Here is a 22,869-nt window from a genome sequence, read left to right as displayed (position 1 = left end):
CCTGCTCAGACACCAAGTTATGGTATGTGGGAAAATGTATTGGAAGATATTTGTAATTTATTAGTTTTACCTCAAAAACGAACTTTTTATGTTACCAAATAAATACCGATCTTTGCTTTCGTCAACCTATAACACATTGCTCATCATTTCTCTTCAGTTCAGTCCTTTGGGAAATCTGTAACATTTCTTAATACATTTATAAAACACTAATTTACAATAGGTCAGTGCAGCAATTTAAATGTATTAAGTCGGTAAAAAAAAAGTTAAGTTATCTGAGTTAAAAATGCAGCTTGCATCATGTCATTGACCTGTTATTGACTTGACTTGTTTATATGCTTCCCCTGTTCAAATTACTTTTACCCTGTAATGTCTGATTTTATCCATATTTTCAGGGGAACATTGTGGGACCAACATGTACGTTTGCTGCCTTCTTTCTTTGTTTCTTTATTACTGGACACCACTGGAGGTCCATAAAGTCTCGTAGTAAAAGTCACATTAAGACACAATCAAAACGACTCATGCTGAACCGATCCTCCCCACAACCATCCTCCAGTGTTTGTTTAGCATGTCAGAGTTTTAACAAGAAAGAGAAACACGGAGTACGACGGGTAAAATTGTTGCTTTATAAATGACAAGTGTACATTTTATCTTTAGGTTTTATGTAACACGATGCTAATAAGCTACATGATTGTTGGTAAATAATGTCACACTGAACACAAATCCCAATCATTAATCACTACTGGATCTGCTCCTTTCTTCTTCTTCTGCAGCCCCTGAATTAACAGGAACAACTGATGTTTATCTGTTCTGTTAAAAAGAAAAACTAAGTTTTGTTTCTTTTACATTGTCATTTTTAGAGCACACAAATGATACAGTACTTAATAAATTACAATAAAAGTTGTTCATTTACATTATATCAATTAACCACAAATTGAAAGTTATTAGTTATACTCTATAATTCAGAGGGGAAAAGGTTTTAGACATGTTAATGAGATCCACATTTTTAAAAGTTTTGACAAACCTTAAAGTCTCTTGGTCTCGTGGAGTCGTTTCAGTAAAGTTGGCTTTCGTGGAGGGAAACTTGCTGGCGCTGTTCTGCTCAGTCAGAAAGTTACTAATGTCAGAAAAATCTGCTGTCATGTCATGAGCTGGAAAAAAAATCAACAAGCATGTTTGCAAAAGAGAAGTAGCATCGTAGTTTCACTGAAGACTTATAGTTTCATAATTTTGGTTATGCCTGTAGAATTTAAACTGAGGTAACACTGAACAATACATTGTTGGGTAAATAGTGTGAAAAAGAGGAGATATTAAAGACATGCTAAACTAAATGGCTGCAAATGCATCTGTTGCTAAAAATGAATCAAACTTATGTAACACAGTGTAATGATTCTCTGCAACACTTTGAGTCACCATGTTTTATGCTTTTCAAACCCTTGCTATTTGATCAGTTTGATTTCAGAAGTCCTGATGACATTTTTATTACAGAAACATAAAATTTACTCTTAAAATTTACTCATCTTTAAGAAGACTAGAAGACTCACTGATGGCAATGAGTTCAGCCAAAAGTAAAACATTCAGGATTCCCAAATCCACACTGAGGCAGAGCCTCTCTTTGCTCGAACCTTAACAAAAACCTTAACCAAATGTAATTAAATACAGATTAGATTTCTCTGTAACTTTATTTGTACCTGTGTCATTAGATGCAGTTTGTACAACAGGTTCCATGTTGACGTAAATTTCCTCCATCGCTTCAGACTCTGTGCTGCTTTTAACACTGACTATAAAATCCACTGCAGTCGTGGAACTAAGTGAAAAACACTGGGGAAGATTGAGTGTTAGAAAGCTGCACTGAGGTCCAACAGAACCAGCACTGTTGTTCTCCCACAGTCTGTATTTATGTGGATATCATTGAACACTTTGACTAGGCCGTCTCCGTGCTGTGGTGAGCACGAAAACCAGACTTGGTGGAGTCAAAGTGATTCATTATTGTTAGGAAGTTATTTAATTGTTTAAAAACAGCTTTTTCAATAATTTTGCTGATGAATAGGAGGTTGGAGATTGGCCTGTAATTCTGCAGTAGTGATTTGTCTAGTTTGTTCTTTTTTATCAGTAGTTTTCAAAGGGGGCTGCACAGTGGTGCAGTTGGTAGAGCTGTTGCCTTGCAGCAAGAAGGTTCTGGGTTCGATTCCCGGCCCCGGTCTCTCTGCATGGAGTTTGCGTGTTCTCCCGGTGCATGCGTGGGTTTTCTCTGGGTACTCCGGTTTCCTCCCACAGTCCAAAAACATGACTGTCAGGTTAATTGGTCTGTCTAAATTGCCCCTAGGTGTGAGTGTGTGTGTGTGTGTGTGCGCATTGTTGTGTGTCCTGTGTGTGTCTGTGTTGCCCTGCGACAGACTGGCCACTTGTCCAGGGTGTACCCACCTCTCACCCAAAACCTTAGCTGGAGAGGTACCAGCACCTCCTTACCCCACTAAGGGACAAGGGTGCAAGAAAATGGATGGATGGATGTTTTCAAAGCCTGAGGGAAAACACCTGAAGAGAGCGATGAGTTTACTATTTTACGATCAGATCATTAGCAATGACAGGCAGGACTTTCTTAAAGAAATTTGTGGGTAGGATATCCAGACAGCAGGAACCGGAGCTTAATTGACTTATAATTTCTTCTAGGGTTTTATAATTTAGTAGTTGAAATTGGGTCATTTTTCCTGCATTTGTTTTGTTTGGGCACAGCATTGGTACTGGCTTTGGAGTGGATGTGCCAATTAGTCCTCTGATCTTTTGAATTTTCTCTGAAAAGAAACTGGAGAACTTGTTGCAGGCGGCATTAGATTGAAGTTCAGGTGGCAACGACATAGGAGGGTTTGTGAGCCTGTCAACAGTAGCAAATAAAGCTCGAGCATTGTTAATGTTTTCGTTTGACATCTGCAAAGAAAGCCTCTCTTGCATGTTTTAGTGTTGTGTGATAGTTACCTAGTCTTTCTTTGTAGATGTCATAATAAACGTGCAGTTGAGCTTTACGCCATTTCCATTCGGGCCTATGGCAGAGTTGTCTTGCAGATTGAACTGTTTGTGCATTTCTCCATGGAGATTTCTTCCTACCAGTCACAACCTTCACTTTAATGGGTGCAATGTAATCAATGATATCTGATAGGTTGCACTGAAAATCATATACCAATTTATCTACGTCATTATAGCTTAAGGGAGAGGAAGGAAAGTAGATTTGATTAATTGTTCCTGCAGTGTTTTCTGTGAAAGTACGATTGTGATAGTAGCTGTTTGTCCAAGTGGGTTAAAGTATAAAGAACTGTCAAAGAAAACAGCAAAATGATCCGACAGGGCAGTATCAGTTACAGAGACATTGGAAATATTCACACCCTTACTGATAACCAGGTCCAGTGTGTGTCCATGCGTGTGTGTTGCTTGTTTGACATATTGTGTTAAACAAAAAACTCTCTAATATATTACAGAGCTTTTTTGCCCCTCAGTCTGGGGGGTTGTCAACATGAATGTTGAAATCACCGACAATTATCAAGCAATCATAATCAATGCATATGAGAAACAGAAGCTTAATTAAGACAGAAATTTTCCATATATGTTGGAGTTTTGAAGTGTCAAAGTTCATTTGTGGCCTTTTACCTCAATTCGAAGGTACTCAAAAGACATAAAATTACCCAAAGAGATTTTACTACAGTTTATGGTATTCTTAAATATTGAAGCCATGCCTCCTCCTTTTTGTGTTTTCTATTCTCACTTAAAAAATTGTACATAGGAGGCGCTGATTGAATGAATACAATGGGCTCATAATTGTCATTCAGCCATGTTTCTGTCAGAAATAAAACATCAATATTATGCTCGGTGATGAAATCATTAATTAATAGAGCTTTAGCACAGAGAGATCTGGTATTTAATAGAGTCAGTTAAAGTGACTTGGAGGCTGAAAGTTCTTCAGTCTAAGGTTCCTTTAGGCAGGGAATCAGTCTGAGGTTTGAATTAAGACAGCTGTTTTTTGTATTTCTGTTTTTTTGTAACTTTTCTTGTAGTGATCCGGACAGGTAATGTCCTGTTATGCAGTGCCGGGGGAGGGAGGCGGGGGGGGGGGGGGGGGGGGGTCAGACACAAACTGGAGGAAGACAGGTGCAAAGATAATATCTGGACCCCGGTCTCAGACCTCAGAAACGCAGAGTGCTGGATCCTCTGGGAAGTCAGAGGCAGGTGGCTTAGATGAATTGAGGTCTGCTATGTTAGCGCAATGGAGAGTCGTGCTGAGGTGAACCTGTTTGATCCATTCCATCTGTAAATTTGAGAAACTCAGATCCGGTAGACATTTCTTCAAAGGTATGTTGTGAAAGCAGTGAATGAGTGTAGGAGCAGAGAGAGAGGGGGAAGGGGACAGAAGGGGGAAAGAGGAGGGAGGGGGGGAAATGAGGGAAGGGGAATGAGGAAGGGAACCAGTCATTCTGTCCCCAGTCGATGTTTTATCAGTTTGTTTTGGGACACTGTGCTTCTGATAAGCGGAGGGCTCCAGCCTAGTCAGACATCCTTGAGCCTGTTCTTCTGAAGCGATGGTCATATTTTTGTTCTTGTTGACAAAATAAAAAATGTATGTAGTGAGCAGCCTTATCCCATGTTTGTTACAACTGCATCTGTCTTTTCCAAAGAGGTGAAAGCGCTGCCAGTAGATCCAGAGGTTATCGATGAAAGTCACTGAACTGGCAGAGTAGGTTTTAATCAGCCATTTTTTTATTATGTCCAGCCTGGAATGTTTTTCGTCTCCCCATTTTGGTGATGGAATTGGACCACTGATAAATAATTTTCATTTTTAATTTTCCCATACTGTCCAGAAGAATATTAAAGTCCTTTTTCAGAATTTTTGCTTTGCCAGATCGTTTGCTCCAACATGCACAACTAAAGTCTCCATGTTTGGCTGTTCAGTGGTTAGAGAGAGCACTTTGCGAGTCAAATCAGATACAGTGTCACCAAGAAAAGAAACCACTCTCATTTTCTTGGGATTGCAAACATGACTGACTCCATTTACTGCCTCATCTGCAACAATAAGCCCTCTTGGCATACCTTTCATTTTCCTAGTGGTCACTTTGTCCTTTGGAACTTTGGGGGGTGGATGTGCTGGTTTTGCTTCATTGTTGATGTTTGAAGGTGGGTTTTCACTAAGAGGCTCAGGTTGGAGTGCAGAAAATCTGTTTTTCATTGGGATTCCCACGGAGTCAGAATGTTTTGAGGCTCGGGCTGGTCGCTTTGTCCTTGGGAGCAGGGTCGGTGGAGCCGTCTTGGGTCCAGCTGCTTGTTTGCTATTCTTTGGCGGAGCAGGTGTTGAAGTTGAAGGTCGGTTTCGGCTCAGAGCCGGCCATGCTGATTCGTCCAGGTGAGGGGTTCTCCCTTTTGTTGTCTCACGGGTTCTGCAGTGTGAGACTTTTGTTTCGGCTTGGCGCCCTGAGCGATCCAGGGTGAGCTGCTTGGTGCGGGGTGTACAACTTCTCCGATGATTTGAGGAAGAGTTGTTTCATATCTACAGGTAGCGTTGATCTCAAAGTTCACCTCCAGGCGTTGAATCTTCATTTCTATAGACTGAAGTCGTTGTAGAATACTGCTAATGTCCTTGGGGTCGGACGGGGGCATTTTGCCCTAGTTCAACTTGGAGATGCAGAAAAGTAAGGTAAAAATAAAAGTGACAAAATCTCCCAGTCTTTAGGTCTGAAGTGATCCAGTTATGATGTTGATAATGTAAATATAACTAAAAAATTGTAACTTTAAAAATAGTTCACAGGCAAAGTTATCAGTAAGGACGAGAAAGAGCAGGATAAGCTGTTCCTCCTTCAGCTGCCAGATACAGAATCAAAAATCAGAGATTCTGAAAAAACACTTTAATATTCTTCTGGACACTATGGGAAAATTAAAAATAATATGACTCTTACAGTTGGTTTTTTTATTTATTTATCAAACTTAATGAGACATTTTACAGTTTTACAGTTTGTAATGCCGTTTTTTCTCACTGGCTTTTCCTGCTTATGGAAACTGGGATCTATTATATTTTCTTCATCTCTGTCACAGCAGAGCAGAATCTTCTATAAATGTTTCAACGTTTCTTCATTGGTTTGACTCAGAACTCTATCAGCTGTTCAGTCTCTGTTTTATGCACAGTAACCAAAGAGGAATCACCTGTTTCTGACCATTAGTAGGTAAAAAGATCAGTATGAACTAAAGTATCTGTTTAAAACTCTGTCACAGAAATCCTCAGTTTGCAATCAGAGCAATGATTGTGTTGCTCTTTGCCAGCTTGGATGGAGGAGGAGACCCTGAATCATTTGAGGGTCATTATTTTACTGCAGCAGCTTTTATTGTTATATTATTAATTTATTCTTCTCTGGTTTTATTTTTGGTTTATATATTAAGTAAATGTGAATTTTAAAATACTACAGCTGAAAACGGGAGTATTTACTGTTTTCCAGTTTTCAGGTTGAAAAAATATCAGGGTATTGATTGAATTTAAATCAAAACATTTCTGATTCTGATCCAGTTGTTCCGAAAACAGGACAATCTTTCCTCAACACCAAACATTTTCACCTCCAGAGTCTGAAACTGACAGAAAAACAGCAAACAGAAGGAAGCTGAACATGAAATGTGTTCATTTGAATTTCATAGACAGTGGAGACCCTGGAAGAGTTTTATGAGAGGAAAAATATATTTTCACTTCAAGCAGGAACAAAGTCATGAATCAGAAAAAGTTGTAGTGTTTTAATAAAACTGCAGATTAAGATTAATTCCTCTAGAGGGCGCCACATCTCTGCATCTGGACTGATTCCAACAGGAACAACTGGAAAAACCAGGAAACAGTTCATAGAGAAAAACTCACTGACTAAACACCCTGAGGATGAACTCTGACTCCTGCCTTCGTCTCCGACTGAAATCAAACTAACTCTGAACAAGGAGAACAGAGAGAGAACTGAGCAACTAGACGCTGAAACACAGACTGCTGCAGGAGGAAAAATCAAATCAAATCAAAGTGAAAGTAAGTTCAGAAAGTTTCTACAGGAGAGAAACTGACTTCCTGGTTTGACTTTCTGTCTGCTGTGGTTTCAGCTTCACTCTGAGACAAAATGGCTTCCAGATCAGACGATGATCTCTGCTGTCCGGTCTGTCTGGAAATATTTAAGGATCCGGTTCTTCTGTCATGTAGCCACAGCTTCTGTAAGGAATGTCTGCAGAAATACTGGAGAGAGAAACCAGGAAGAGAGTGTCCAGTTTGTAAAAGGAGATCTTCTAAAGATAATCCACCTTTAAATCTGGCTCTGAAGAATCTGTGTGAGTCTTTGTTACAGCAGAGAAACCAAACAGCTTCAGAGGATCTCTGCTCTCTGCACTCTGAGAAACTCAAACTCTTCTGTCTGGACCATCAGCAGCCAGTTTGTCTCGTCTGCAGAGATTCAGAAAAACACACCAACCACAGATTCAGACCCATCGATGAAGCTGCTCAGCAACACAAGAAGAAGCTTCAGGAAACTCTGGAGCCTTTAAAGGAGAAGCTGGAGCTCAGGAAGAAAGTTCAGGAGGAGTTTGATCAGACAGCAGAACACCTGAAGGTCCAGGCCCGACACACAGAGAGGCAGATTAGGGAGCAGTTTAAGCAGCTTCATCAGTTTCTATCAGAGGAAGAGGAGGCCAGGCTGGCTGTACTGAGGGAGGAAGAGGAGCAGAAGAGAGGGATGATGAAGGAGAAGATGGAGGCTCTGAGCAGAGAGATAGCAGCTCTTTCAGACACAGTCAGAGCCACAGAGGAGGAGCTGAGAGCTGCAGACGTCTCATTCCTGCACAACTACAAGGCTGCAGTGGAAAGAGTCCAGCGCTGCCCCCTGCTGGAGGATCCACAGCTGCCCTCAGGAGCTCTGATAGACCAGGCCAAACATCTGGGCAACCTGGCCTTCAACATCTGGAGCAACATGGAGACCATGGTGACCTACACTCCTCTGGTTCTGGACCCAAACACGGCTGGTCCAGAACTCCATCTGTCTGAAGATCTGACCAGTTTGACTAGAAGTGGGAAACAGCAGCTTCCTGATAATCCAGAGAGATTTGATTGGTGGGATTGTGTTCTGAGTTCTGAGGGTTTTAACTCAGGGAACCACAGCTGGGATGTTGATGTTGGAGGCAGTTCAATCTGGAGACTCGGTGTGTTAGAAGAGTCTGTTCAGAGGAAGGTAGTCATAAAGTCTGGATTGTTGTTGGTTATAGGGTTCTATTCAGATCAATACTCAGCAGGTTCTCCTCCAGGTCTTTCCACTCGTCTCTCAGTCCAGAAGAATCTCCAGAGGATCAGAGTGAATCTGGACTGGGACAGAGGAAAACTGTCCTTCTCTGATCTGGATACTAACACACACACACACCTTCACACACATCTTCACTGGCAAGATGTTTCCATTCTTCTCCACTGATAAAACTTTAAAGATCGTACCGATGAAGATTTCAGTGATGAAGCAGCAGCTCTGATGATCTCAGCATGAAGAACAAAGTCCAGATAAAAACTTATTGATCAGATCGAAACTGTGAGTTTTAAAGAGGAAACTGGAGATGATCTGATCTGATCATCTCCAGATGTAATTTACTGGGACTAGACCTCATCACATCGGGAGCAGCCATCTTGTGCAGTGCTGATGGTTTGACAGTTTCTCTCCCAGATGGAAATGTTTTACCCTGTGGCTCTGTCAGAACTTTTGGACAGTATTTTTCCAGCCTGTGGACACCCAGTATGCAGACATGTAACCAGAGACCATCCAGCACACGGGCATCCTCTCTGCCTACCTGAGGTGGAAACCCTGGGTTCCTACCCTCCAGGTCTGCCTCATGTCACCCTCTTCTATGGCAGCACAGATTGCAGACGGATTGGTACCAGGAGAAACTCCAGGAGGAGCTGAGCGGTGAACCATGGTGTATTCTTTGACAGAACGTGTCTCTGAGGGGTTGGCTGCAACTGCCTCACTACCAACTGAGCAGCTGTAGCATGACGTCAGATGAAGCGTCTCCTGGGCCTTACATCCTGAGTATGAAGTGAAAGAGCTGGGAGGAGCAGCTACACGTCATCTCCAGATTCCCGATTGGGCCACACCCAAATCCATCCATCCATTTTCTTAACACCCTTGTCCCTTAGTGGGGTTGTGAGGTGTGCTGGTGCCTAACTCCAGCTAACGTTCCTGGCGAGAGGCAGGGTACACCCTGGACAGGTCGCCAGTCTGTCGACTCAAATATCTGGGTTAAAATATTCACCTTCCTCCAAAACAAATTGGATCAACAGGACAGCAACAGACTAATCAGTCTCCTGGCTAAATGTCCCCTAGGGACGTTTCAGCTACACACCTATTGGATCAACCAGAACCTCCACAATCAGGCCCAGCTGACATGCAATGTTACATTATCTGTTTAAAAGCAGCAGATCTTATGATTTCCTGCCCCTCATATTCATCAACTTATAAACATTTAAATCTCCAAACACCAGATAAACTGAGATTATTTCCACATGACACTTAAATCTCACATGTAAAATTATTGATACATCTTTAATATCATCAATATCATTTTTGGTCTTTGAAACTCTCATCTTATACAACATATTTACCAATAAGCAAATTTTTTAACAGTTTTTTTTTACTTGTTTATATTTGTATTGTTTTGAACTCATCATTCAGTCCATTCCAGACATTTACTCCATACACCGATAAACAAAAACGGTTTTGGTTGTTCGAATACATTGTTTTATTTTTTCATTTCCTTCTCTTCCCAAATTATAACCCTCCTCTCTGTCACTAAACATTTTGTTAGAGATTTTTTGGTGTTATCATTTTGTTGTTACTTTAGTTCATATTCAGTCTAATGTTAGAGCAGTTTAAAATGTTCTCTTCTTTAGTGTGTGTATTAACTGACCTGGGGGTCACAGCTGCCTGTTCATCTTCAGGTGAAACAGTTTGACCAAGATTTGAACCGGGCTCAGGCCGTAAATCAGATATCGCATCTGGAACTGGGTTGCTAGTTGTTTAGGTAAATTGTTTTACGACCTTTGCTTTGTTTAGGTAAATTGTTTTACGACCTTTGCTGTTTTTCTCTGCTGTCTATCTTGCCTATCCTCCCTCTTTGAATTTTGAAAATAAAAGACAAGCTCTACTCAAAGATCTTGAGAACGCTCTGTGAACAGCTCGGAGGAGCTGACAGAGTTTTCTCCTTCTGCAGAAGTCGGCTAAAAACTCATATACGTTGTCTGTGGTTCTTTTATGTAGGTTCTAGGAAAATACCTATCATTTTGGTGCCGAAACCCGGGATCTCTCATACCAACCGCTGTCAGGCAGAGGAAGACGCGCTGAATCCATGCATGGCCAGAAGTCATTTGGACCTGGAAAGAAAGACCCAGGAAGTATAATTCTTCGCTGGGCCAGCGCCGTAGGTCCGACTTTGTCTGCCAACGGCGGAATGACGAGATCCAACCGGACAGTGCGAAAACTACAGAAACGTAAGTGAATTTTAAAATGTTTCAAACGAATGATACTAAAATAAAGTCGACATAAATAAAGGGTTGGAGTCCCAGTTGCAACTAAAATGCTAAGAATTGAGGTTTGGAATCCCAGTTGCAACTAAATGCTACTAAATTGAGGGTTGGAGTCCCAGTTGACATTGACACTTGATTCAACTAAATGCTACTAAATTGAGGTTGGAGTCCCAGTTGACATTGGCACTTGATTCAACTAAATGCTACTAAATTGAGGGTTGGAGTCCCAGTTGACATTGATACTTGATTCAACTAAATGCTACTAAATTGAGGGTTGGAGTCCCAGTTGACATTGACACTTGATTCAACTAAATGCTTTGGGTTGAAGTCCCTGTTGACGTCGTTTCAACTAAACAAAGGAAAGGCTCTCAGAGCCTCCTGTTTTTGGGAGACCCCTTAAGGGTAAGTCCTCAGGCGGATAGGAAGCTTGTCATTGCTGTGTGGTTTTTGATTTTTTGATGGGTAAAATATCACTGGTGCTGAGTTATCTGATAAGGCAAAAACAGATAATGTTGCGCTAAATCATAGAGTCATTACTGTGCTGGTATTGCTGGTTTGCTGCTGCTGCTTTTATGTGTGTGTGTGTGCGTGTTAGAGTGATTGGAGGTTTAAATACCGCTCTGTATTTTACCTCATATAAAACAGTGGAATTAAACAGCAAACCTCTTGTGGATGCAATAGGCAAGATTCTCCCACTCGAAAGAGTCGAAGCGGGGAATACCACAACAAGGTATTTTAATTGCTGGCCCACTGAAAAGATCTCCAGTTCATAGGACTCCCTAGGAGTCAACGAACCTGGACCAAATTTAAATAAATTCAAATAAATAATATTTTCAAGCTGAAATTGCAAGTGTTTTACATATGGGAAACAAACATTCTTGTAATTCCTCACTTATTGAGGGCCCCGATGGAGATGAAAAGTACATGCTGTCCAGGTTTCCTGGTAGCACTGTACACATGAAAAAATGGAGAAAGAAATACAAAATAGATGGAAAGCTAAAAATTGATCAATGGCAAATAATTGTGGGAATTTTGGAGAGTAGTGTAGAAAGAAAAATGGGAATAAAAAAAAAAAATCTAAAAAGGAGAATGAGCTGAGGTGTGCTAAATTATGGTTAAATGAATCTAAAAACTTAATTATAGAGAAGGAAGAAAATAAAGTAATTCCAAGCACACGGAATGCTGTAGCGGTGCAGGGAGAGCAAGCTCCTGCAGCCACCTCTCCCCTGGCTGCTTCAGCAGCTCCGTCTGCTCCAGTATCAGCCGCTGCTGTTCCAGCAACACGACTGTATCCCTCCCTAGAGGAAGGGACACAAAACTTATATATCTTTAGACCCTGTACCTTAGAAGAGGTCAGGAAGGCTGTGAAAGGATCAGATGTTTTTCACCTGGATAAATTTGGAGGTTTATATACCTCTGCCTTTTCCAACGACCGGACAAAAGGCCGTGGAAGAGACAGAGGCAGAGGAGGTCACGATAGGCGACGACCCCAAAATAACACCCCACAAAATCTACGGTATTCAAAAGGCTGCTGGATTTGTGGCAATATTGGTCACTGGGCAAGAAACTGCCCTTCAAAGAATGTTGCACGGGGCGACAAGAGGGGTGGTGGAGTGAGGAGACCACAAATAGGAGAAATCCTCAGCATAATCAGACTCTACCACACCCCAAAAACACAAACCCCCAGTCCAAATTGATGAAATGCTAGAGACATGTGCATGCAGTTTAAGACGTTAAGTAAAACCATAAAAGAAATTGAATTCCTGCAAGAAATCAGTGTATGCAAAATAATTTTTAATGTTACTACAAAATTTGGTTTAAACCTCACAAGTGAGAAATAATTTGTTTTAAGAAATACTGGTGTTTGTTTTGTTTTTCTTTTTGAGCAAATAAATCTAAATAATAAAATTGTCCTCAGAGAACAATGTTTAATGTATTGTGTTGGAATAATATTATAACACCAACTTGGTGAAATGATTCTTAGCTGTCTATCTGGAGGGGTCAGCGGTCAGAGTAAGGTACCAACCTGGACATTAACCAGCCTCGTAACTCTTAGGCCTTGAGAGGAGGGCTGCCCGCTGACTTCACAGTCTGCAGCACTGAGATCAACAAATTTAGAGAAATCCATTGTTCTCTGGTGAGACGTGTCTTAGATGAAGTTAACTTAAACTTACATTCTACATTTTACAAGTTAATGGTGAACATGATGAAAGAGACTACAGCTTTTAACATGTTTCATGTTTATATGTGTTTGAATAAGGAAATGGTTTATGACTTCTTAAAAAGTTGGATAATAAGTGGCTAAAAGCTATACGATGAAAAGAAAAGAAAGTTATAATTGACTCTTATTTGCTTCTTTCCTTTTCCTCTGTCTGAGCCTCGCTGCGCTGCGTCTGACCTCTGACCTCAGCTCGGATCTGTCCTGCCAATCAGATGACGTCCCTCCTTTATCACCAGCTAGTTGATAAAGAAGCGAAAAAGGACAGGACGATTTCTACCAACTGGACACTGAAGGCACTAAAGTGTCCACTGATCCTAATTCCTGGACATCTGGGAACTGCCATGCAGCAAAACTACTGTATGGAGTCCTACTAGACGTTTGGAAAAGAAAGCAAACTGAACTGTTTGCCGCTTGTTTCATTGGTGGACAAAGGGACGGTCTGGACAACTTATAAATAATCCAACACCGGCAAGTTGGACTGACAGGGAGCAGGAGGAGGGGCAGAGGGAGGACCAGCTGCAGTGACGCTAGCAGCAGGAGGGGGAAGCGAGAAGCAAGACAGAAAGGAGAAATGCAGATAAGTTATACACACACACTGCTGTGACACACACTGCTACTGTAATGAGGACTTGCTTGCTTACTTACTAGCAGGAAGGAATTATCTAGCTAGAAAAGGACATATTGAAGGTTTTTAGGTACAATGTTAAACAAAATCGTCCATTTTGTACCCATTAACTCAGTCCTTAACAGAAGGACCAGTGATCCTCTTAGGGCCCACGAGCCATAGATTGGGAAACTGTGAAGGAAAAAACTGTAATGGTTAAAAGTTAAGAAAGAAAAAAAAACTGAGTGTGATACGGCTAAATTACACCAACTAAAATTATTAGATTCAAAACTAATAATGATTTGCAAATGTTTTATTTTCTTTGAAATAAATATACAAGTTTGGAACTAAATTAAACATCTCTAAGTGTTGAACTTAATTGATATTGCAGTGTTGAAATACTATGGAGTATTTCTTTGCATTTAACTGAAACGCTTAACTTAGAGTTTAATTGTATAAAGAATCTATAAATTGATTGGGATTGTGTTTGTGTGTTTTATATTGGGATGAATGACAATTGTTTTGAGAAGAGAGAAATTTTACTGCTAAATTGAGTAACGGATGAAATTATTGACCATTTAATTTTTTATAAAAAACTTACATTGTTACCTTGTCTGAAATGCGAGGTTAAGGGAAAGTCAGACTTTAAGCAACCTTGTAAACGGCTACTAAAAACTGATGATTGTGATTAAAAGCAACATTTTCTAGACTTCAGTCTAGAACATTTTAATCCAGATTTGATTGATAGTCAATAAATTCAAAAAGAAATGGAAAATTAGAGGATTTGAGGTTTTGGTTTAATTTCAGGATGGTCATTTTTATTTAGGAAGAGTTATGCTTTGATGAATTTGATAACATCTACAGGGAAACCAGTCACCCATGCATCCTTGCTTAAGAATCTTTTGCAGGCCATACATTTACCAGCTGAACTAGCAGTTTGTAAGTGTGCAGCGCACACCACGGAACAGAATGAGGTTTCAAGTGGCAATAGATTAGCTGATAAAGTAGCAAAGGAAGCTGCAGCTGGGAAGCATGGGGGAGACAATTTCTCAATACAGATAGAAGATCCTCAAGTAATAGACAAAACTGTGTTAAAAGACATGCAAGATAATGCTCCAAACGCAGAAAACAAAGTGGATAACTAAAAGGGCGACACTGAATGATGCTACAACAGCATTTTACCACATGGTCTCTATGCTACAACAGCATTTTACCACATATGGATTAAATTCTTACTTAAAAACTTTTTGTACTGCATGTCCAGTTTGTGTCAGAAACAATCCTCAAGGAAACATTAGACCAAGAAGAGGAAGTTTCCCAAAACCCTCATCCATTTCAAACAATGCATATGGACTTTATTGAACTCACACAGATGCTTCGACAGTAGCTAAAGCTATATGTAAAACTATTATTCCAACACATGGCATCCCACAAACTATTTATGGGCCACATTTTGTAAACCAAGTCGTACAAAACATGGCTACTCACTTAGGAATGACATTAAAGAATCACTGTGCCTACCACCCCCAGAGTGCAGGATTGGTGGAAAGAACCAATGGTACTGTGAAAAGCAGATTGAGGAAATACATGGAAACTACTGGCAAGCCAAGGTCAGACTGTTTAGATTTGGCAAAACTATATATATGAGAATTACACCCACACAGGAAGGGTTAACACCATTTGAAATAATTCATGGAAGATCATATAGATTACCTATATTTCCTTCAGATTTACAGAAAGCAGATAAGGAGCAAACTTTGGTAGATTATATGATCAGGATCCTGAAACAGAAAGAGGTGTTAAATGCAAATTTACTGCCGTCTGACTGTTCTCCTCTACAGGAAATAGATAAAACCACCCCCATCCAGCCAGGAAACTGGGTCTACATAAAGGTCATAAAAGAACCCTTCCAGGTGCTGATGACCACACCAACAGTCGTAAAGACCCAGCTGGATACATCTAAGTCACTGCAAGCTGCAGAGAGTGTTTGAACCCTAAGGAGGCGGAGGGAGGAAGACCGGACTTCAAAGGGGGGCTATTTTTTAGGGTAGCTCGTCTCAAACCCGGTGAAGAAACGCTTAAGATTCCCCCGTCTTTAGTTTGGGGGTTCTGACATCTCTGTGCGCCGAGCAGCAATGGGGACTCCATATGCCAGATGGATCTTCTACTGCGCTGTGACTGCAGCATCAACCTGTGGTGGAAACTAATGAATAGAACCGCGTACGAGGGACATGCTGTGAACTGCTATGTGTGTGCGCAGCTGCCAATCGCCACACACAACTCAGGTCTGCGTGTAGGACACATCACGGATGACAAATAGATGTGTCTCTATGGCCTGAGCACACAACCACGACTCAGCGTCCCCATGCCAAAGGGATGCAAACGGTGGAAAAATGACTATTCTGTTCTACTTCAGATAGGAGATGCCGTGAAGGAACTTTTTGGATCTATGAACTGTTCCTTTAATGCTGACGTATTTCCATTTCCACTAACCGCATGGAAAATACCAGAGACCATTTCTTTAGCAGGAGCTAAACCCGGGTCTCTGAGGAGCTGCGTGTTCAACAACGGACACGTTTCTCTTGGGATGTTACCTTGAAACTTGTGTAACAAAGTTTACACCCACTGTGAACCGACACAGGATTTCATCGACTGCACAGCCTGCAGGGGTCAAAGGATGACTCCACACTGCAAAGTCTGGAAGGACAACCCAGACTGTGACAACATGCTTCAGGAGAGGAGTTTCAACATCACAGATCGGACATTGGACGACAGGAGACAACGCTGTGCAGTACCATAGTGCCAGGAGACTATGGTTCACGGGTGATGGCAGACTGGTACTTCCTGTACCCGATTGTATTCATCAGGAAAGGACGACACATTCTGGCTGCCCGCTCCAAGCGTGAAGTTATGCCTGAGGTCAAACGCTGGGGAGGCCTCACAACAGACACTGGAGTTCCATGGGAATTCAGGATTTGGACCGGAGGAGAAAAGTTCATGCAGAGCATGTTTCCAGGAGTTGGATTAGGAGAGGTTCGAAGCCACGCTGAAATCAACAGATATGGATTACTGCGACTCATCAACAGCACACACCAGCTGGCAAATGGCACCATGAGAGAGCTGACTGAACTGAGAAACATGGTTTTGCAAAATCGTGTTGTGCTTGACCTGCTCACAGCCTCTCAGGGAGGTGTTTGTAAAATCATTGGCCCAGCGTGCTGTACATTCGTTCCTGACGAAACAGGAACTGGAGGAACCATTTCTGATGCTCTATATGAGCTGGAGGATCTTAAAAAAATATGTGGAGAGTGGAACACGCGGCTCATCCTTTTTTTATTTGTTTTCATGGCTCATGTCTGGTCCATGGTAGACTTTACTGTTAAAGCTCGTGACACCTATTCTGATTGTTTTGGTTCTGTTCTGTCTTTTTACGGGTTGCATTATTCCTTGCCTACGAAGTATGTTGTTTAAAACAATTAACACAACTGTTGTCAGTTATCAGCTAGCAAAGGCATCCTATGAGACAAATGAAGATGATTTGTTTTGAGATTCTGACGATTTTCTGAACAATGATGATGTTCTGTAATCAATAAACAGATTAATTCATTTGCTGAATGATTCCTACACCGAAAATGTGAAAACAAGTGGTGTTGGTGATGAGAAACCTGCATTTGATTTATTTTGCTGTTTCTTTCTTTTGTTTTTGTTCATTTCATTTATTCATTATATTAATTTAGTCATTGTGTAATTTTTATGTTTAGACTAGGAAAAAAAAAAAAACATTCTTGCATTTATTGGTTCTATTTTATTTCTTTTCTTTTCTATGCTTGGCTTTTGAATAGGGTTTACACACATGGTAAAATGACAAAAAGGGGGGAATGTTAGAGATTTTTTGGTGTTATCATTTTGTTGTTACTTTAGTTCATATTCAGTCTAATGTTAGAGCAGTTTAAAGTGTTCTCTTCTTTAGTGTGTGTATTAACTGAGCTGGGGGTCACAGCTGCCTGTTCATCTTCAGGTGAAACAGTTTGACCAAGATTTGAACCGGGCTCAGGCCGTAAATCAGATATCGCATCTGGAACTGGGTTACTAGTTGTTTAGGTAAATTGTTTTACGACCTTTGCTGTGTTTAGGTAAAATGTTTTACGACCTTTGCTGTTTTTTCTCTGCTGTCTATCTTGCCTATCCTCCCTCTTTGAATTTTGAAAATAAAAGACAAGCTCTACTCAAAGATCTTGAGAACGCTCTGTGAACAGCTCGGAGGAGCTGACAGAGTTTTTCTCCTTCTGCAGAAGTCGGCTAAAAACTCATATACGTTGTCTGTGGTTCTTTTATGTAGGTTCTAGGAAAATACCTATCACATTTCCTGTATGTTGGGTGGAAGTTGCTGATTTCTGACCTTAAACATGAATTTTATAGTTTAAAATGTTACAAAGTCCCAGAATTTCATTTTATTTGATTTAATAAATAACTGGTTTGTTTTCCCAACATCCCACTTTATGTATTCAGATAGATTTTTTTGTGTGACGTATAAAAGCTGTAAATTTGTTTTGTATGTATTTTCCCATCCATCCATCCATCCATCCATCCACCCATCCCATCCCATCCCATCCCAAATTGAATGTATTGTCCAGTAAAAATCTAATCCCATCAGAGCATCAACACTTTTGGCTAATTTAGATCTTATCTGTGGTTTCCAGCTAAGTTTATCATCTGACACCCAAAAATTTGATTTCATGGACTTGTTGTAAATCAACACTGTCAATAGTTACTTTAATTGCATTATTTTATTGTTTTTTACAGTTTCCGAATATCATTTAGTGATAATTTATTGTTTCTGAACCATTGTTGTAGTTTTTTCATTTCCACCTCTGAGAGGTTTGAATGTTTTCTCCAGTACAGAAAATACTTGTATCATCTGCACATATAATGTATTTTATAAGGTTTGTTACTTTGACTATGCCATTTATTTACAAATTGAACAGTTTGGGTCCCAACTCTGATACCCGTGGAACCCCACATGTTTAGTAAATCGGATTGTTGTGAGATTCGTTTTCATTGTATATCTAGTTTAACAGTAGTTTGGTTTCCTGACCACTGGGGGAACATTAGAAAGAAATACCGAAAACGAGTTTGAATAAGAAGCTGTTCATGCTGTTACCTCGCGCTCTAGCTAAATAAAGAAGTACGGCTTTCCAACCGACGATTGCTTCTCCTGTCTTCCCTCATATCATGACACTGATTTTTGATTATCTAGTTCTATAAGTTTCCTTTGTCCAAAGTAGCTTCTAGTTTAATGCTTCCTCCCTAATCCCAGACGTTTCCAGTGTTAGTAAGATGTCATGATTGATGGTATCAAAGGCTGTTTTCAGTTCTACAAATAAACCAATTGCAAATTTCCTTTTATAAAACTGTCTATGATTTATTCTGTTAACATCATTCAGCTTCATGCTGTAACTGCATGGAGGCTGTTTGTTACAACTTAATATAGTTTTCTTCATAAATTGGTTTTAATTGAGCTCAGTCTAACAGAGAGACTTTGATATCGTGAGGTTGTTGTAAATTGTTCATCAATGATTTTATCTTCTTATGTTTGCAGTTTAAGGAAATGAAGATGAAAGAGGAAGCTAGAGAAATCAAGTGTTAGGAAACTAAAGACTTTCTGTCTCAGAAGAAGCTCTGACTCCACCAGATCACCAACCAGCTCTGAGGATGAACCTTCACATCGTCTTAAATTGTAAATTTTAAATAATTAATCAAAAGGTTTACTTTATGACATTTAAAATTATTGCTTAACTTTTGATGAACGTCATTAGAAGGGGACATTTTAATTTGAACAACTACAAAAAGGGAAATAATACCTAAGCTACATTTCTGTTGACATGAATTATTCAAACTGCAGGGGGCAGTAGAGAGTTGTTGTCAGTAGTGGTGTTTTGGAGGTTAAATAAGTGCAGAGTAAAGAATAAAACTTTTATTTTCACACTTCAACTTGGTTTCTGCCATGCTAACTCTCGCTGTTTAACATCAGTATTTTTTTTTGTTAAATCTATTATAGCATATTACACATTTAAATATGTCTTGGTATGTTTCCTAATGACATCATTAAGATTATTAACAGTTAACGATAAGTGTGAACCGGAAGTGATGGGCACCATCTTGGTGAACAAAGGGCAGGTAAACCAGGACAAACTTACAACCTCCTAAATATTCAACAGTTCTATTTCATGCCTACTTACCGCCAGATGTGGTGGTTAAAGCACTGAATGATCACTCTTGCGCATGCACAGGTTGAGAATCTTATACCAACATGGTCACGTGTGACAACGGTAAGTCTATATAGTCAAGTGACAATGACAGCTCAGTCCCTTTTCATCTTCTCGCATGCAGGTTGAGTAGGTGGTAAGAATTTGATTGTTGCTTGTCGCTGGCAGCCTCGAGGATTTTCTCGTCCTCCAGAGACTGTGCAAGCTCTTCATTGATACAACTTTGTTCTTTGATTGGTAAGTAGTTTTTCTCTCTTTAATCGACTGGAGTGGCGGCTTGTTCGCTTCCCGCGTCAATTTTCCTGTTGCTGTTGGTACGGCGTTAGCCAACTCCGTCCGGCTTGTTGCTTAGCCGTATCGGCTTGCATTTGTGGCAGCTGCGTTTGGATTGCCTTTAGTTAATTGTATTGCAGCCGTTTTCAGGATTGTTTTTTTTTATATTGTGCCGCTGTGTTGGCTTGTCTTGTATTATTAGCATAGCCGCTTCGGCTTTCTTTTTATTAACGTTGTGCAGCCGTGTTTGGCTTGCCCCATACAATATTGCAACTGTGCTACGGTGGTCGTAGTGCTCCTTGCAGCTTTTTTCTCTGCTTGGAACCCCTGGTGGCGTTTTCTGCTCGACCGGGTTCCATAGTCCATTAGGCGAAGGCAATTTCAGCTCGACCTGACCTTGTCTTGTGAGCGTGAGATGCTGGATGTGCCGTGCTGCAGAGTCTGTTTGGCACCTCTCCAGTTGGAGGATGGGCATGATCTGTGTCCCTCTTGTTTGGGGCCAGTTTATCTAAACGAGGCCTTGACTGATGTGGTCTGCCCTAAGTGTTCTGTTCTGCCCTTGTCCCTGCGTACTGCTCATTTGGCTGACTTTCAAGGTGCCAACCAGCCTGTGAAGCGTATGGCTCCTGAGGCTATGGAGCCTCCACGTAAGAGGACCAAGAAGAGCTCCAGGGATTCAGAGGGCCTATCTGGGCAGGTGGCCCATCTTACTTCTGAGTTGGAGCAGATGAAAGCACTGCTCAAGTCCCTTAGAGATGGTGGTGGCTCTGTTCTCACTGGAGACCCAGACCCAGGGCAAAGCATGGGCAGGGCTCTCCGTTTTAGACGATGATGCTATATCCCTGGCAGCGTCTGGTACTGATTTCAAGATCCGTTTCAATCTGGCTCGTATATGTCAACAGCTAGTTTGCGTATCTCTTCCTTCTCTCAGTCAGAAGAGGTTGATTCGATAGTGGGCACTTTGAGACTTGGGTGATTTGGGTCACTGTAGATCCATGATTGTGTTACATTTGTGCCAGATTATGGAATACTGGTGGTCGCCCATGGCGAGCGGGGACCATAAGGTAGTTTTTTTCCTGGAAATAACACAAATCAACAAAAGGCCAACAGAGTTTTCGATCTTATACAAATGGAAGAAAATTTATGGAAGCAATGGCCCATTGTGTATAATCAATGTATAGGAATTATTATATTAATTAAAGTTACTCAGAAAACAATGTTTACCCCCACTATTCATGTATTTCACTTTAAGTGACTTTTATCTATATTTCTAAAGGTTTATATACAGAGTTGTACTCTCGGGAAGCTATGTAAACTTAGTATAGCAATTAACAAAAACAACTGGTAAGGTTAATTAGGATTCCACTTGAAAGCGGAATAGTGTGGATTATGTAAGAGTGGAAATACTATTTAAGGAGTTGTTTTTGCAAAAGGATTTTGGCACTTCTCTAATTCAAACTGACCTGACTCCCTTCCTTCCATTTGCGTGCAAAGCACAATTGGAACCAAAAATTGACTTGGAAAGAATCCTTCTGGACAAGATAAGATTAACAATCTGAGATAAATTGGTCTATTCGGCAATTCTGAGAAGGAGCAGATGTTGAGTTCATGATGTCCCAATATTTTAAAGGTCGTCCAATACACACTCGGTATAAGGCGTGTTAGAATTATTTTGTTTATCATTCTTACAGTTGTAATTTTATGTTACTTGTTTTTATTTAGATGTTTAGTGTTCAAATTTGTTGAAACTTTTGTTCAGAGAAGAAAACAGAGAAATATCAGCTGTGCATCATGTTGTTTGATTCCAGTTCATCAGTAATCTAATAATCCTGTAGATTAACTTTCCAAAGGAAGAGAGATTAAACTTTGAGTTTAAATCAGAAGTGAACATTTTCTCCAAACATCAGAGAGAAGAAACAAGCAGGAAAGTTCCTGAAGACAAAGTTCAAGTAGGAAACAAAGCAAACTTACAGTTTGTTCAAACAATCCAAAGAGATGAAGAAGAACATCAGAACAACAGACTGGAGTCACGACCCGGCTGGATGGTAGGACGGTCCAGGCAGCAGCAGAACCTCTGGGTGTGGATCCACCCGGATTTACATGATCACATCTGCTTGCGGACGAAATGACATCAACGAGATCAAGACACCAAAATACTTCCATACACTTTAAAAGTGACCTGAAAATGTTTGGGTCGGTCTGTTGGGTCGACCCAACAGACCGACCCAAACATTTTTTTATGTAATTAACATAAAAAATGTTCATTACATTTTTTATTTAAAATCCTTCTTCGGTAATGATCAGTTCAGAATGAGATGTTTATATATATATATTATATATATATAAATAATAATAAAAATATTAATTATTTTTTGATTAATTATAATTAATTATGATTATGTATAATTGATAATTATTTATTATATTATTATTTATTATATTATTATAATATAATATAATATAATATAATATAATATAATATAATATAATATAATATAATAGAACCCACATATGAACCTGGAGAAGCAGAAAACCCCATGCAGACAGAACCAGGCTGGGATTCAAACCCAGGACTGTCTTACTGCAAGGCAGCAGTGGTACCAACTGATCCACTGTGCAGCCCTGATGTTTTATTCACACCAAAGGAAAATTTAGAGACTAATCAACCCAACAATGATGACTTTAGATTGTAGCAGGAAGCCGGAGCGTCCGGAGAGAAACCTGCAAACAGGATATTAACTTTTTATAGTTTATTCACAAAATTCAATGTTTCCTGCTCCTCTCCAAAACCAGCTTGGTTGTTTTTGAGAGGAGTGGCAGGAGAAATCGTTAGCTAGGATTCTCTGCAGCGTGTGGTGTTTCTCTTCATGTGTTTGATTTTCATGATGAATCTCCTTCTTGTACACGTCGTCTTCAGAACGCTTTAAAAACTGCCAACAATTTCTGAGACTGTTGGGAAACT

At 40.3% G+C, this 22,869-nt stretch overlaps 1 long non-coding RNA gene and 1 pseudogene across 1 annotated transcript; both read left to right on the top strand.

Annotated features, from left to right (window-relative positions):
- Positions 1-7,049: 7,049 nt before the first annotated feature.
- On the top strand, positions 7,050-9,813 carry LOC145554196 (E3 ubiquitin-protein ligase TRIM35-like; annotated as a pseudogene).
- Positions 9,814-10,065: 252 nt separating this feature from the next.
- Positions 10,066-17,678, top strand: LOC145554211 (uncharacterized). The gene is made up of 2 exons (XR_014090243.1): positions 10,066-10,097; positions 17,462-17,678. It is a non-coding gene; the product is annotated as an uncharacterized LOC145554211 (long non-coding RNA).
- Positions 17,679-22,869: the final 5,191 nt, after the last annotated feature.

This window comes from Poecilia reticulata, chromosome 12 (genome assembly GCF_904066995.2).
Source record: "Poecilia reticulata chromosome 12, P_reticulata-male-v2, whole genome shotgun sequence".
NCBI lineage: Eukaryota > Metazoa > Chordata > Actinopteri > Cyprinodontiformes > Poeciliidae > Poecilia > Poecilia reticulata.
Note: the sequence above shows the minus strand (reverse complement) of the source record. Positions and strands in the feature narration are given on the sequence as shown.